Source organism: Saimiri boliviensis, chromosome 15 (genome assembly GCF_048565385.1).
Source record: "Saimiri boliviensis isolate mSaiBol1 chromosome 15, mSaiBol1.pri, whole genome shotgun sequence".
In the NCBI taxonomy this organism is placed as follows: domain Eukaryota; kingdom Metazoa; phylum Chordata; class Mammalia; order Primates; family Cebidae; genus Saimiri; species Saimiri boliviensis.
In genome coordinates this window covers 31,619,653-31,635,364 of record NC_133463.1, presented here as the reverse complement: position 1 = coordinate 31,635,364, position 15,712 = coordinate 31,619,653, and the positions used below count along the sequence as shown (strand labels likewise).

General features: G+C 40.1%; 1 protein-coding gene and 1 non-coding gene across 4 annotated transcripts in view; one reads left to right on the top strand and one right to left on the bottom strand.

The window, feature by feature from the left end:
* TRNAS-AGA (transfer RNA serine (anticodon AGA)) lies at nt 1-82 on the bottom strand. The gene has a single exon. It is a non-coding gene; the product is annotated as a tRNA-Ser (tRNA).
* The window catches only part of PLEKHF2 (pleckstrin homology and FYVE domain containing 2), a 362,342-nt gene that overhangs the window by 146,410 nt on the left and 200,220 nt on the right, over nt 1-15,712 (top strand). The gene's annotated exons all lie outside the window — the stretch shown is intronic.

The following is a 15,712-nucleotide window of genomic DNA, read 5'->3' as shown; positions in this document are numbered from 1 at the left end:
CGTAGTCGGCAGGATTCGAACCTGCGCGGGGAGACCCCAATGGATTTCTAGTCCATCGCCTTAACCACTCGGCCACGACTACTGGCGGTGTGAGTTTTCGTTGTGAGAATGCATCTAGACTCTGCACAAGCGTCTGTTGCAGTAATAGCACGTTTTGATCTGGAGGAAGGCACTGCTGAGTTGTTTTGTTAAGAGCCTATTTGAATATTACGGTGCTCGTCATTTTACTGTTTGTAAAACTCTTAGGACATATTCCATATAACTCTTTGTATCCCAACAGAAAAACGTAATTCTAGTTAAATCAGAGAGAGAGAGAGAGAGAGAGAGAGAGAGAGAGAGAGAGAGAGAGAGATCCCAAAGTATTGCACACCCACCTGCTTGCACAATGTTGGAGCCATTTCCCGGACACAACCAGGAACCGTGGGGCGGCTGACCAGCCTCCCGGCTTCCTTGTGGGGCTGCCTGTTCCACCGCTTCGCCTTTCTCTTTGACAAAGGGCCCCCAGGACTTTTTTTTCACCCATTATACATTAAAAAGCTATTACCCACCGATTTAAATTCGCTCTGCAAGGTCGGACAGTCCCACATGCCGTGAAAGCAGTACTTTGAAAAGTGTAAAGCGTGATACAAGCCTAAGGTATAGTTAATGGCATTCTTATAAATATTGTCCACAGTTTAACCTGTGTTTTGGGTATTTCTAAAGCGGGATAGCAAAGAGGCTGGCATCTTTGGAAACTCTGGAGATCGTCTGATCCAGATGATTTGCTTATTCAAACTATCTTAATATCCCTGAAGAGCAACATGTAGTGGTGTGCTGGAGCGAATGGTACCTGCTCACTGCTACCCACCGTTAAATTTTCAAGGATTTTGGGAGCTAGTTGTTAAATGCAACTATTATTAAAAATTAAATTATGCAAACTTGCAATTCCATTGTATTAAAAGCAAATATGATGCTCAAAATTCACCACATTGTAGTTATTCCACTACATTTTATTATTATTTATAAATATCACTGAAATTGTTTACATCTGAAAGACTTTCTCTTTTTAACTTTCCATTCAGTGATGTCACTTGGGAAGCTTGAAATGAGCCATGGTGGGTGTTATTTACAGGAGGGAAATTGCAAATGTGTCAAAGCAGGGCTTTTTCTCCCCAGGATATGTTTGTCATTTAGTAGCACACCCCACGTTACCATCAGACCAACGTGGACTATTCCCAGCAATGCAACACCCTTTTTCTGCAGGGCCATTCTAGTTATTCTCTCTGAATCTTTGTTTTAGCTGTTAGAATCCTGGCATATATAAGACACACACACACACACACACGCGCGCGCGCACATACATACATATAAATGTGCATGTAAACATATATATGTTCACACACACAGAGGAAATCAGGATTTTTCTTCAAAATACTTAAGAATATTGAGCACCACTGCCAGAATGCTTAAGAAGTATCCTAGAGGCCCCCTGACATATGTTACCCTTGTAGTCAGAATAGAGAACTCAAGAGGGTGGGGATACAATGTTGGGGCAAGCAGGGGACTTGGACACTAGTTATTTGTCTAGAATCCTTGCATATCCTATGATTTTCCACTCATTAATTTTTTAGTTTCTTTTCAAGTTGCCTTGCTGGGCAATTTTACCTAGAACCAGCCTCCAGCAGAAAGATAACGAAAAGCTGCTTGAAAAAGTGGCCCTTGCAACGTGGTTCCAGGGGAAGTCATGCATAGTTGCCATCTAGTTGGACAGGCTTACATTAAGGATTTGATTTTGCTCTCGAGAAGATGAAATCTGAGGGGATGTGTACCAGTGTCGAAAGTATCTACTAGTGTGTAGAAGATTTGCAATGAGAGACGGTGAAAAGATAAAAGAGGAAATGTTTCTGGTTTTGTGTTTTGTTTTTGTGAATATTAGAAAAAAAATCAGCGTGTTCCCTCCTTCCCTCACTCCTACTCCCATTTTTCTGGTCTTTTGATTGGAGAATTTATTCCATTTACATTTTAAAATTCTATTTATTTTATTTTTATTTACTTTTATTTCAGTAGCTTTTGGGGTACAAGCAGTTTTTGGTTACATGGATGAATTGTATATTGGTTAAGTCTGAGATTTTAGTGCACCTGTCACCTGAGTAGTGTACATTATACGCAATAGGTAGTGTCTTTTTTGAGACAGAGTTTCACTCTTGTTGCCCAGGATGGAGTGCAATGGTGCGATCTCAGCTCATTGCAACCTCCGCTTCCTGGATTCAAGTGATTCTCCTGCCTCAGCCTCCCAAGTAGCTGAGATTACAGGCGCGTGCCACTATGCACGGCTAATTTTGTATTTTTAGTAGAGAGATGGGGTTTCTCCATGTTGGTCAGGGTGGTTTCCAATTCCCGACCTCAGGTGATCCGCCCACCTCGGCCTCCCAAAGTGATGGGATTACAGGCTTGAGCCACCGTGCCCCGCCTCCAATAGGTAGTGTTCTTATCTATTACCCACTTCCCACCCTCCTCTCTTCTGAGTCTCCAATGTCCATTATGCCACTCTATATGCCTTTGTGTACCCATAGTTTAACTCCTACTTTCAAGTGAGAGCATGTGGTATTTGGTTTTCCATTCCTGCTCACTTCCATTGTAATAAGATGCCATGTATGGATCACACAGAGTTTGGTATTTTGAGAATTTCATTTATGGCTCATTCAACTCTATGGTGGGTCTCCTGACTTGGTTTGCCACTGAGCGTAAAAAGTCGAGTTCAGAGTCTACAAGGAGACATGCCACATGTCACATTACAGTGGCTTATGTGTATGGCTGTGTGATAAACTGTAAAATTATTGTGCACTATTAAAATCTCCAGATGTCAGAAAGAAAGTTACACAGTTATGAAATTCAACAGTGAATGTAGATGTATAAGATGAAGGTAAATGTGGCTTTAGCAGATTCCACATTCATGCAAATCACATTAGATCATTTTTTAAAAACCCTGCTATATATTCCTTTGGTATAACTTTCTGTTTCCCAAACAATATTCTCTCTTTCTCTGTAATTGTTAATGTGCGTAGAGTCTACACACATTAACAATGTCTACACTGTAGACAATGTCATGAATCCTTGTCCCCTGTCTTTTCCAGTCATGGAAAGCATACTGAATGTCAGATATTTCATAAAAAATATGCAAGTGCCTCCAAGTGGTACAACTGTTAACGTGGTAAAGGGGACAGGGCGTGGTGGCTCACGCCTGTAATCCCAGCACTTTGGGAGGCTGAGGTAGGCGGATTGCTTGAACCCAGGAGTTTGAGAACAGCCCAGGTGACATAGTGAAACCCAGTCTCTAACAACAACAACAAAAAATTACAAAAATTAGCCAGGGATGGCGGTGCTGCACCTGTGGTCCCAGGTACCTGGTAGACTGAGGTGGGAGGATGGCTCAAGTTCAGGAGGTGGAGGCTGCAGTGAGCTGAGATACTGCCACTACACTTTAGCCTGGGCAGCAGAATGAGACTCTGTCTTCAAAACGAAACAAAACAAAAAGCATGGTAAAGGGGTATGTCATGTATTACATTCACTTAGTATTCCAAGGAAGTATTTTAGGTAAAAGGTGTCCAAGTTAGGAAATCAAAGTGCTGTTGGCTTTCCCAAGTATCTGAAGAACTCTGAGCCTGGTTTCTTGTTAGCACCGTTGTAATGAGTTAGAGGTGGCAAGGCAGGCTGTCCCACACAGCCTCAGGCCAGCTGCTTCAGTTACAAGGTATCCAGTAATCCTCCTAGCTACTCACATAATGAATTGCAAGGCTTCTTCGAATTCCCCTGTAGTTTGGTTTAATTTTCCCTGCCCTGCTTCTCTCCCCGCATGCATGCTGCAGGCCTTTTAAGCAAATACTCACTGCTGGGCGGTGACGTTGGCATGAGGGAGGCATCCTCCTGGGCCAGTTGCAAGCCTCCTAGCAGCTGATGCCATGGGAGAAATGGAGTAGCACCGAAGCAGCTCCAGTTCTTTTAAGTGATCCCTGAATTAGGCCTCGATGTCATGTAGGTAAATTCAGCCCAGAACATGCAGAATCTTTATTGGAATTTGTACATTCATCTCTCACAGCTGTGGAGAGTTTAGACTAATCACAACTCTCACTGGGATACTATTATCTTGGTAATTTGAAAAAGGATCAGGAGCCTGCAGGCTTGGAACATCTTGAGAAAACTCTGGCTCTGAAATACATCATCACATGTGGGGGAGGCCACTTGTGGCATCATCGCAGAGCGCTGAAGAATGCTGAAATCAAGTATTTCTCTGGCATGATTTCAAATGGCTTGAGAAATCTGAGAACTTCTTTTTTTTTTTTTTTAACTGCAAAACAGATTCTTTCCTCTTCCATCAACCCCGTTGCTGTCAATATGTCCAGCATTAGGTGCCAGAAATGAGCATAGCCTCTTAATGATAACAATGCCAAGGTTAACACAGCCGCCAGGGGCTCTCTCAAGAATCTGTTAGGGTGTATTTTGATCCACAGACACGTTCCGAAGGCGTGCACCTCCTTAGCTTTTCTAGTCTCAGTACATTTCTCTTCAGCAGCCTGGATAAAACCTGTCACTTTTGGCCAGAACTTCTCATGCGTTGGGGCCCCTCAGACACCATTTTTCATTGACCCCATGTGTCCATATGGTAGGGCTAGGTTCAGAGTTGGTATTTGGGAACCAGCTTCTGACAGCCCGGAGGCCTGGTATACTGCAGTCATTTGTTCAAAAGGCCAGGATTTGCAGATGTGCTCTAAGAGTGTAACATAATTTTTGACTCCACCCAAATGGATATTTTATCACCATCCACATAGCAACCAACAAACAGATCAGCCTGAGGAGGCAAGTGCTAATGTATGTGGCTCAAACCGGTCAACCCTCTGAGGAGTTAGTAGTTCAGCCTCTTTTTGAAGCTTTAACATCAGGATGTTCCTTTCAATTCTACAGTTATGTGAGTACAGCTCTTTCTTCCCTCCCTGCTCTTTCATATCTTTTTTTGTTTTATAATTTTTAAGCTTCAGAAAGTTAAGCCTGATTCAGAAAAAAAAAAAGAAAAAAAGTAAAAAAGGACAGTTGGGGAAATCGGGGAGGGGAATAGCAGTTTCATCCAGGCATTCAAATGAAGGCAAAGTGAAACCAAATGGATGGAGCTGATGGGATATGTCCCACAGGCGTGGGCTTGGGTTTGGTGCCCATCAATCTTCCATTTCCCTGATTGACCATATTGCCTCTTGTGAAGGAAGCCAAGGTTGTAAGCAGGCCAATTTGCTCTATTTCCTCAGTTGCTGATTCACATGTCAAACAATCTTTATGGCCTTGCAAAACTTACCTGTTGGTATCGATCTTGCCATGAACTGCCCAAGGAATATTTGGGGGCTGGAAAGGACTTTAGTGATAATGCATAAAACTCTTTCAGCCGAGGTTGCAGTGAGCTGAGATCACGCCACTGCACTCCACTCTAGCCTGGGCAACATAGTGTGCCTCAGAACAAAACAAAACAAAACAAAAAAACCTCTTTCATTTTATAGATAAAGCAATCAAGACCAGATAGGGGAAATAAAATTTAGAAATTCTTTGATTATTCAGAGATTTTCATATAACCATTTATTGCATTCTTTTATTTCAACATCATGATGGTCATTCTGAATGAGACTCCTTCCTCTCTTTTTCTTTCCTTCCCTCCCTCCCTCCCTTCTTCCTTCTTTCCTTCCTTCCTTCCTTCCCTCCTTCCTTCTTCTTTCCTCCCTTTCTTTCTCTCTCTCTCTCTTTTTTTTTTTTGAGACAGGGTCTGTCTGTGTTGTCCAGTCTGGGGTTCAGTGACATGTTCATGGCTCACTGCAACTTCCATCTCCTGGGCTCAAGCCATCCTTACACTTCAGCCTCCCAGTAGCGGGGACTACAGACACACACCACCATGCCTGGCTAATTTTTATGTTTTAGAGATGGAGTTTCACCATGTAGCCCAGGGTATGTCCAGGGGCCATAAAACTGATGCTATGAATTTAATATCAGATTGCCATATTTTGGATTTCTTTCATGCCTGCCATTGACATATTAATACAAATATCTTTCATGCTCTGCTCTCAGCTTCTTCAACTCCAATGGCTTTTGCCACTCTACTGTACCCACAACTCTGTAGATTAGTGACCGTATTTAGACTTCATGTTATATATGAGGACACAAACTTCTGAAGGACAGGGACTATAACTGATGCACATTGGTTTCTCCTTATAGAGAGGGAGAAGTATAGCTTTGGAGAACATCTAAATTGAAAGCCTATTATGATACCATTTTTTGGGGGTAGTAGGAAATCCTTGTTGTATTCTAACAGTGAGGCTGAGTCTCAGACATGAGTTGGAACCCTGTAGGGATAGTAAACCCTTCCTTTCCCCAGTTCTTCTTTCTTACTAACATGAGTGCAGAATGGCCTTTTCAAGCCACAGAAGCTCTCACCTGAAGAAGGAGTCTTTTCTGAGCACACAGGGAGGTCTTAGTTCCAGAAACGATATAGGGCCTACAGAGAGGGCCAGAGCAGATGGGACGCTCCATACCCCAGAGCTAGGGCTAGCGTGTGCGTGGCCTGTGAAGGAAGGGAACTCGTGTTTCGATGTCCTTGGATGGATTCTTTCCATGGCAAGAGCAGCATATTTTCTGACCCTTTGTGTTTTTTCTTTTGAAACTGACAGCGTCTTTAATTATATGTGGTCAGATTCTAGAAGACATTTATCATGTATTGCCAAAACATTACCAACTGCTTTGTCAGTTCCTGTTTGCCCAGCCTGGCTGTGGCTGCTGAAATATCCCACCTGCAAGGTGAACTCAGCCCCTGAGCCAACTCAGGACTTGCTCCTCCCCATCATGCTTAGATATGGAATTGGTCTGCATGGCTTAGGTCTGGTACACATTGAGCAAAATGCCACACTGCTGTGTTCTCCATGAACCCCTGTGGATAGGCTTCTATTCTACTTCTAGATTGAATTCCATTTCTAATCTTGGGCTGAAACTTTGTCCAAACCCCAAATCCTTGTCCAGGGCTGTAGCAGTCTTCTAGGGCTGCCATAACAAATCACCACTTAAAACAATAGAACTTTATTCTCTCAGTTCTGGAGGCCAGAAGTCTGAGATCGAGGTATGGGCAGTACCACACTCCCTCTGAAGGCTCTAAGGGAGAATCTGCTCCATGCTGCTTCCAGCTTCTGGTGGCTATTGGGCCACATCACTATAATCTCTGCCTCTGTCTTCACATTGCCTTCTCCTCTGTGTGTTTATTCTATAAGGATACAAGTGATTGCATTTAGGTCCCACCCAGATTATTCAGAATAAGCGCCTCTTTTTCAGATCCTTAATCACATCTGTGAAGACTCTTTTTCCAAATAAGGTGACATTTACAGGTTCCTGGGATTTGATGTGATTTGATATGTTTTTGTGGCCATTTTTCAGCCTAGCACAACGGCCCTGATAAACTCCTGGCCCATGCTGACCCCTCTTTTTGGGGGATCAGCCCCTTGTCTCTTTTGGTCCTGGCCAAGAGCATATTTTAAAATGAGTGAATCTGTCTGGAATCAAACTGTTAACCACTTGACTATGAATATTTCCACAATCACACCTTTCTAGGCCTCCATTTCTAGCCCCATGGGTCTAAGTGCCAGCCTGGACCAGACTAAGCTTGCCTTTAAATACTGTGATTTAGTCTGATGGACTCCTTCTCTACAAATAAGTCCAAGCTCAGGTCAGTTCTCTTAGCTTGAGCCATACTGTAATGGTTTCCATCTCCTCATCATCCTGGTATTGAGGTCTCTGCATGCCTCTTGGCAACGATGTGTTGGCTATAGTATGATCATGTGTATAACATGTTTTTTTTTTGCATTCCTACCTTATTTTGAGCTCTTCATAGAATTTATTTTACTTAATCACTGTAGATTAAGAAATAAGGACAGAGAAAGGCATGGTGGCTCATGCTTGTAATCCCAGTACTTTGGGAGGTTCAGGTGGGCAGATCACTTGAGCTCAGGAGTTCAAGACCAGCCTGAGCAACATGGTGAAACCCCATCTCTACTAATAAATACAAAAATTAGCCAGGCATGGTGGCATGCACTTGTGGTCCCAGCTAGTAGGAGAGCCAAGGTGGGAGGATCGCTTGGACTCAGGAGGTTGAGGCTGCAGTGAGCTGAGATTGCACCACTACACTCCAGCCTAGGTGACAGAGCAAGACCCTACCTCAAAAAAAAAAAAAAAAAAAAAAAAAAGAGAGAGAGAGAGAGAGAGAAGAAAAAGAAATAGAGACAGAGAGGGAAAGTTATTAGCGCAAGGTCATACAACCTGGGTCTAACTGTAAACTTCATGTTCATTTTACCATGCTGTACTATATTTTACATGTATTATTATCTATCTTGTTGTTCTAATCTCTCCTTCTACTCATTAAAACAAAACAGAGACTAGAATAGGAATAAGCTTTATTTGATTTTCTAATTACTTGTGAGGACTTGGCAGACAAATTTTCTCAACCAGACAACTTAATTCTTAAATTCTTGTCTGTGGTATCTTTCTAGTTCCAGGTCTGTAAGTGCGTGTAAGTTTGTAATCCTCTTGCTAGTTTCATTATTCTGTATTTATTGCCATTGTTTTGTGTAGTGTCTGTCTGTATACTCTCAACATTTTCCAGTAACAATCCTACATACACAGAGAAGAGACATGAGCATAAAGGAAAAGGCAGAAAGTTCAGTCAGCCAGGAAAAGTGTAAAAGTCCATGTTTCAAGGAAGGGAAGGAGTTGTGTGTTGAAGGAGTCACACTGGCCTGTGACTGAAATCCTGATCCATATCCATGCTCTAAGTACAGTTAGACTAAAACTCTTAGAACCCAAAGCTCTTTAAGTCCCTTGGTCTTTCTAGCATAAATTAGGAAATGTTTCCTCCTCTTCAATACTTGGGAAAAGTTTGAGCAGAATGGGTGTTAGTTTGCCTTTAAATGTTTGATAGAATTCACAAGTGAAGCCCTGAAGCTCAGGGCTTTTCTTTGTCAGGAGAGTTTTGATTATTGATTCAGTCTCCTTATCAGTTATAGGTCTATTCAGGTTTTCCGTTTCTTCATAAGTTAGTATTGGTAGGTTTTGCATTTCTAGGACTTTTCCATTTCATCTACGTTATTCAATTTGTTGGCATATAATTAATTGTTCATAGTACTCTCTTATAATCCTTTTTATTTCTGTAGAATCAGTAGTGATATCCCCACTTCTATTTCTGATTTTAGTAATTTGAATCTTCTCCCTTTTCTTTCTTGGTCTGTATAGCTAAAGATTGGTCAATTTTGTCTGTCTTTTCAAAAAAACTAACTTCACATTTTATTTATTTTCTCTTGGTTTTTTATTCTCTATTTCACTTATCTTTGCTCTAATCTTATTTCCTTCCTTTTGCTAGTTTTAGATTTTGTTTTCTCTTCTTTTTCTAGTTCATTAAATTGTAAACTTAGGTTGTAGATTTGAGATCTTTCTTTTCTACTTTTTTTTTTTTTTAACTGCAGGTGTTCATAGTCATAAATTTCTTCCCTAGCACTGCTTTCACAGTGTTACATGTTTTGGTATATTGTTTTCACTTTCATGAGCCTCCAAGTATTTTCTAATTTCCCTTGTGATTTCTTCTTTGATCCATTGGTTGGTTGTTTAAGAGTATGTTGTTTGATTTCCAAAAATTTGTGAAATTTTCAGTTACTTCTGTATTGATTTCTAACTTTATTCGTTTATGGTTGAAGAAGATACTTTGAATAATATCTATCTTTAAAAACCGATTGAGACTTAATTTGTGGCCTAACACATGGTCAATCCTAGAAAATGTCCTATATGTACTTGAGAAGAATATGGATGCTGTCAGTGGGTAGGGTGTTCTGTATAGTCTATGAAATCTATTAATAGTTGGTTTATTGTGTTTCTTTAAGTCCTCTATTTCCTTACATATCTTTTGTCTAGTCGTTTGATCCATAACTGAAAGTGGGGTATTGAAGTGCCCAATTATTCTTGTAGAACTATCTATTTCTCCCTTCAATTCTGTCAGTTTTTGCTTCATATATTTTTGATGGTCTTTTATTAGATGTCTAAATGTTTATATTGTTATCTGTTCTTACAATTTTAAACTTTTTATTAACATATAATATCATTCTTTGTCTCTTACCAAGTTTTTTGATTTAAGGTCTGTTTCTATGATATTAGTATATCCATCCCTACTCTTTTTTGGTTACTTTTTGTGTAGAATATCTTTTTATATCCTTTTACTTCTAACTTACTTGTGTGCTTGGACCTAAAATGAGCTTCTGTGGGCAGCATATCATGAGATCATGTGTTCTTACCCATTTGGCTAATTTTTTTCTTTTGGGTGGGTAGTTTAATTCATTTACATTTAAAGTACTGATAAAGAAGGACTTACTTTTGCTACTTTCTCATTTGCTTTCTATATGGTGTATTTCTTTTTTGTTCCTTATTTCCTTTATTACTATCTTCTTCTGTGTTTAGCAGATTTTTTATAGTGAAATGTTTAAATTCCTTTCTCATTTGTGTGTATATATATTCTATAGTGATTTTCTTTGTATTTACCATGGAGATTACATTTGCCATCCTAAAGTTATAACACTAATTTTAACTTATACTATTTTAATTTCTTTTCTTTTTCTTTTTTTTTAAGACAGGGTCTGGCTCTATTACCCAGACTGGAGTTCTGTGGTACAATCTCAGCTTATGGCAACCTCTAGCTCCTGGGCTCAAGTGATCCTCTGGTCTCAGCCTTCTGAGTAGCTGGACCATAGGCATATGCCAGTGCGGCTAATTTTTGTATTTTTAGTAGAGATGGGGTTTTGTCATGTTGCCCAGGCTGACCTTGAACTTCTTTTTTTTTTTTTTTTTGAGATGGAGTCTTGCTTTGTTGCCCATGATCTCAGCTCACTGCAACCTCCGCCTTCCAAGTTCAAGTGATTCTCCTGCCTCAGCCTCCTGAGCAGCTGGGACTACAGGCACGTGCCACCACACCCAGCTAATTTTTGTGTTTTTAATAGAGACAGGGGCGTTTCACCATATTGGCCAGTCTGGTCTTGTACTCCTGACCTCCTGATCCACCCACCTCGGCCTCCCAAAGTACTGGGATTACAGGCATGAGCCACCGTTCCTGGCCAGTCTTAAACTTCTGAGCTCAAGCATTCCACCTAGGATATCCAGCTAGGATTACAGGCATGAACCACTGCACCCAGCCAGTCTAATTTCAATAACACACAAAACTTCTGAGCCTTTTCAGCTCCTTGTCCACGTCTTTTTGACTGTTGATGTCACTAGTTTACATCTTTATGCACTGTGTGCCCCAAAACAAACTAACTCTTTTAAGTGCATTGGTTTCTTAAATTATGTAGTAAACAAAATAGAGTTAAAACCAAAGTTACAATATTACTAACTTTTATAATTTACCACGTATTTACCTTTACTGGAATCTTTGTCAGCAAATATCTCTAATTTATTGTCTGGTGTCCTTTTATTTACCTTGTAGGTCTTCCTTGAGCTTCTCACAGGACAGGTCTAGTAGAAACAAATTTTCTCAGGTTTTGTTGATCTGGGAATGACTTAACTTTCTCCTCACTTACAAAGGACCCTTTTGCAGGATAAAGGATTTTTGGCTGACAGGTTTTTTCTTTTAGTACTTTGAAAATATTGGCCCATGGCCTTCTGACCTCAATATTTTCTGATGAGAAATCTGCTGACAATCTTTTTTGAGGATTTCTTGTATATGATATATCACTTCTTTCTTGCTGCTATCTACATTCTTTGTCTTTTCAAAGTATTATATGTGTCTCAGTGTGGGAGTCTTTGAGTTCATCTTATTTGGAGTGTATTGAGCCTCTGGGATGTTTCTTTCATGTCTCTTATCAAATTTTGGAAGTTTCAGACCTTATCTCTTCAATATTCTCTCTTTTCCCTTCTTTCTTTCTTCCTTTTAAAAATATATTTTATTGCACTTTAGGTTCTGGGGTACATGTGCATAACATTCAAGATTGTTGCGTAGGTACATACATGGCAATGTGGTTTGCTGCCTCCATCCCTGTCACCTATATGTGGCATCTCTCCCCATGTTATCCTTCCCCAACTCCCTACCCCCTGCTGTCCCTCCCTTAGTCCCCCACTACAAACCCCAGTGTGTGATGCTCCCCTCCCTGTGTTCATGTGTTCTCGTTGTTCAACACGTGCCTATGAGTGAGAACGTGCAGTGTTTGATTTTCTGTTCTTGCGTTGGTTTGCTGAGAATTATGGTTTCCGGATTCATCCATGTCCCTACAAAGGACACTAACTCATCGTTTTTTATGGCTGCATAGTATTCCGTGGTGTATATGTGCCACATTTTCCTTGTCCAGTCTATCATCGATGGGGATTTGGGTTGGTTCCAGGTCTTTGCTATTGTAAACAGTACTGCAATGAATATAGTGTACATGTGTCTTTATAACAGAATGATTTATAATCCTCTGGATATATACCCAGTAATGGGATTGATATATACCCAGAAATTCCAAATGGAATTTCTCTTTCTAGGTCCTTGAGGAATCGCCACACTGTCTTCTACAAGGGTTGAACTAATTTACACTCCCACCAACAGTGTAAAAGTGTTCCTGCTTCTCCACATCCTCTCCAGCATCTGTTGTCTCCAGTCTTCTCCCTTCTTTCTCTCTCCTTCTGCAACATTCACAATGTATATGTTGATACACTTGATAGTATCCTGCATGTCCCTTTGGCTGTGTTCATTTTTCTTCAACCTTTTTTCTTTCTGTCTCTCAGACAGATAATTTCCATTGTTCTATTTTCAGTTTCACTGATTCTTTCTTCTGCCTGCTCAAATCTCCCTTTGAATCCCTGTAGTGATATTTGTTATTTCAGTATTTGCACTTTTAAGCACCAGATTTTTTTGTTGTTGTTTCTTTTCCGGTTTTCTGTCTCTTTATTGATGTTTCCATTTTGTTCACACATCATTTTCTTGACTTTCTCCATAGTTTTCTTTAGTTCTTTGATCATTTTTAAGACAGTTGTTTTAAAATATTTGTTTAGTAGTTCTTCTATTGGGTCTTTTCCAGGAAGAGTTTCTGTTATGTTTTCTACTGAATGTGCCATTCTTTCCAATTTCTTTGTATGCCTTGTGATTTTTGTTGTTGTTGTTGAAAAGTAGGCATTTGAATTTAACGATGTGGTAACTCTGGAACTTAGGTTGTCTTCCTTCCCTAGAGTTTGCTGTTTTTAAAAACTTGTTTTTATTTGTTATTTTTTGCTTTTGTTTTGTTGATTGTTGTAGGCTGCCTCTGTGCTAAGAACCATCCTGAGTTAGTCTTAGTTAGAAACATAGTCTTCTCAGGTCTTTTCTGAGACTTCCCTCTCCCCCTGTGGTTGCACAGTCACTTTCTTTTCTCTTTCTATGTATTTGTTTTTGAATGTCCTAGTCTTCAGTGTCTAGGGAAAATGGGAAAAAGAAAAATGAACCAAGAAAAAACAAAGGGGGTGTCTGCCCTTTAAACCCCCTGATAATCACTTGTGCCAGAGCGGGTAGGGCTTGCAATAACTGGGGGGGAGATGCAACAACAATGGTCACCTACCTCTTTGTTTGCACCTTTGTGACCAGAGTCAGTAATCACCATTCAGAGCACAGATCCCCAGTATTTGGAGGACAGGGTCCTTTCTGCTCACCCTGGCCCCAGCAAGCTATGTTCAGGTTGTTGCAGGAACACTTGCACAGCTGCCCACCATAGAGCTAGGGGTAGGGGATGGGTAGCTGCTACTGTGTGAAGAGGTGAAGTTGACCAAAATCAACCCCACTTTACCATTCAAGCCTTCCCCTGGAAGTTTCCAGCTTTTAATAGAGTTTCAAAATAGTTATGTCAGACAGATTCTGCCAGGACAATTGTTGTCTAGGTGGGGAGAAAGATTTCTGGTGCTCCGTACTCTGCCATCTTCCCAAAATCCTCTTCTCATATATTTTAAATTTTACCGGAAGTAAAATAAGTACAAATAACCCTTGGTGGATCTATACCTTTCACATAGACGCAAACTGCTCATGTAAGTGACCAGCTTGTGGCTGGTTTTCTTTCAATGATATCAATGCTGTTAACAATTGTTATTCCCAGAACTTTCATTTGTGTGTGTGTGTGTGTGTGTGTGTGTGTGTGTACTGTAACTCTTATAACAATACATGGAAAGGGAAATGAGTTAGCAAATAACAGAATGTTATAGAATGAATCCTAGTTTAAGAGTACAGGATGGTGGTTATTGGTCAGGCTTCGGACCTAGACTTCCTGAGTTTAAAAGTCAATTTATTTACTGACTGGTTGTACTATTTAATATATTTCCTCTCTATATGCCTTTATTTACTCATATGTAAAAATGCAGGTTAATAATAATACCTACATTATTAGGACTATTATGAAGATTAAAAGAGTTGATACATGTAAAGCACCAAAATGGTTGGCATCTACCACTGGAACACTATACATACTGTATGACCAACTTTACCACGCCTAGGTATACACCCAATAGGTATGAATACATGTTTCCCAAAAGACAAGTACTAGAATGTTCATTGTAGCAGTATTTGTGATATCCCCAAAGTGGAAGCTACCCAAATGCCCACCAACAATAGAATGGGTAAATTGTAGCATATTTATATAACAGAATATTATACTGCTATAAAAGTGACCAAACTGCATGTACATGCAACAAACATGGGAAACTCACAAACATAACTGTAAAATGAAAGAAGCCAGACACAAAAGAGTAAATGCTGTATGATTTTTTTAATATAAAGCTTAAAACCCGGCAAAACTGGACAGTAGGATAATGACGACCCTGGTTGGGAGAATGAATAGAAAGTACCATAAGATGAGTTTCTAGGAGTTGTTGGACATGTATGTTTCTTGTTGTGTGCACTGATTACATGGGTTAGTTCCTTACTCAGCACTAGTTCTGTACACCAAAGGCTATGATAACAGGGCCACCTTTGTCAGAACGCAAACAAAAATCTCCTAAAAACATTCCCCCAGGGGTAAGAGTTATATACTGGCCTTACATTTTTACAACTGTGAGATGCACGCATGTGATTTTTTTTTATGTGTGATATTTTATAACTTACCATGTATTTACCTTTACAAAATCTTTGTCAGCAAATATCTTTAATTTATTGTCTAATGTTCTTTTGTTTATCTTGCAGTACTCCCTTGAGCATTTCACAGGACAGGTCTAGTGGTAACAAATTCTCTCAGTTTTATTGATCTGGGAATGTCCAGACATGCCCATGGTGAACTCCAATCTAGTCCCCTTAGTGTTCTTTCCAACAAACTTCCGTCCACTTCATCTCAATACATCAGTATCTAATGACATTAACCCTCACAAGAGGAGGGCCAAGGACTTTATCCTTTTCCTTCCAGGGATTTCCTTCCTTCTTGGGTAAACTGTACAGTTCCTTACTCAGGACCAGTTTTATACACCAAGGCCTATGGTAAGGGGGCCACCTGTGATATTTTTCCTATTATAATGAAAATCTGTTCCAAGTCTGCTGCTGAATATTAAGGAGCTCAGTTTGTGAAAATTCAGCGAGTTGTATACCTGGGATCTGTGTATTTTTCTGTAAGTATATTGTTTTAAAAGTTTTTTAGGAGTAGCTGGTGAATAAAAATGATATATATATTTTAATTGTTTTTAGGGTTAGAAAGACTAGGTTTTG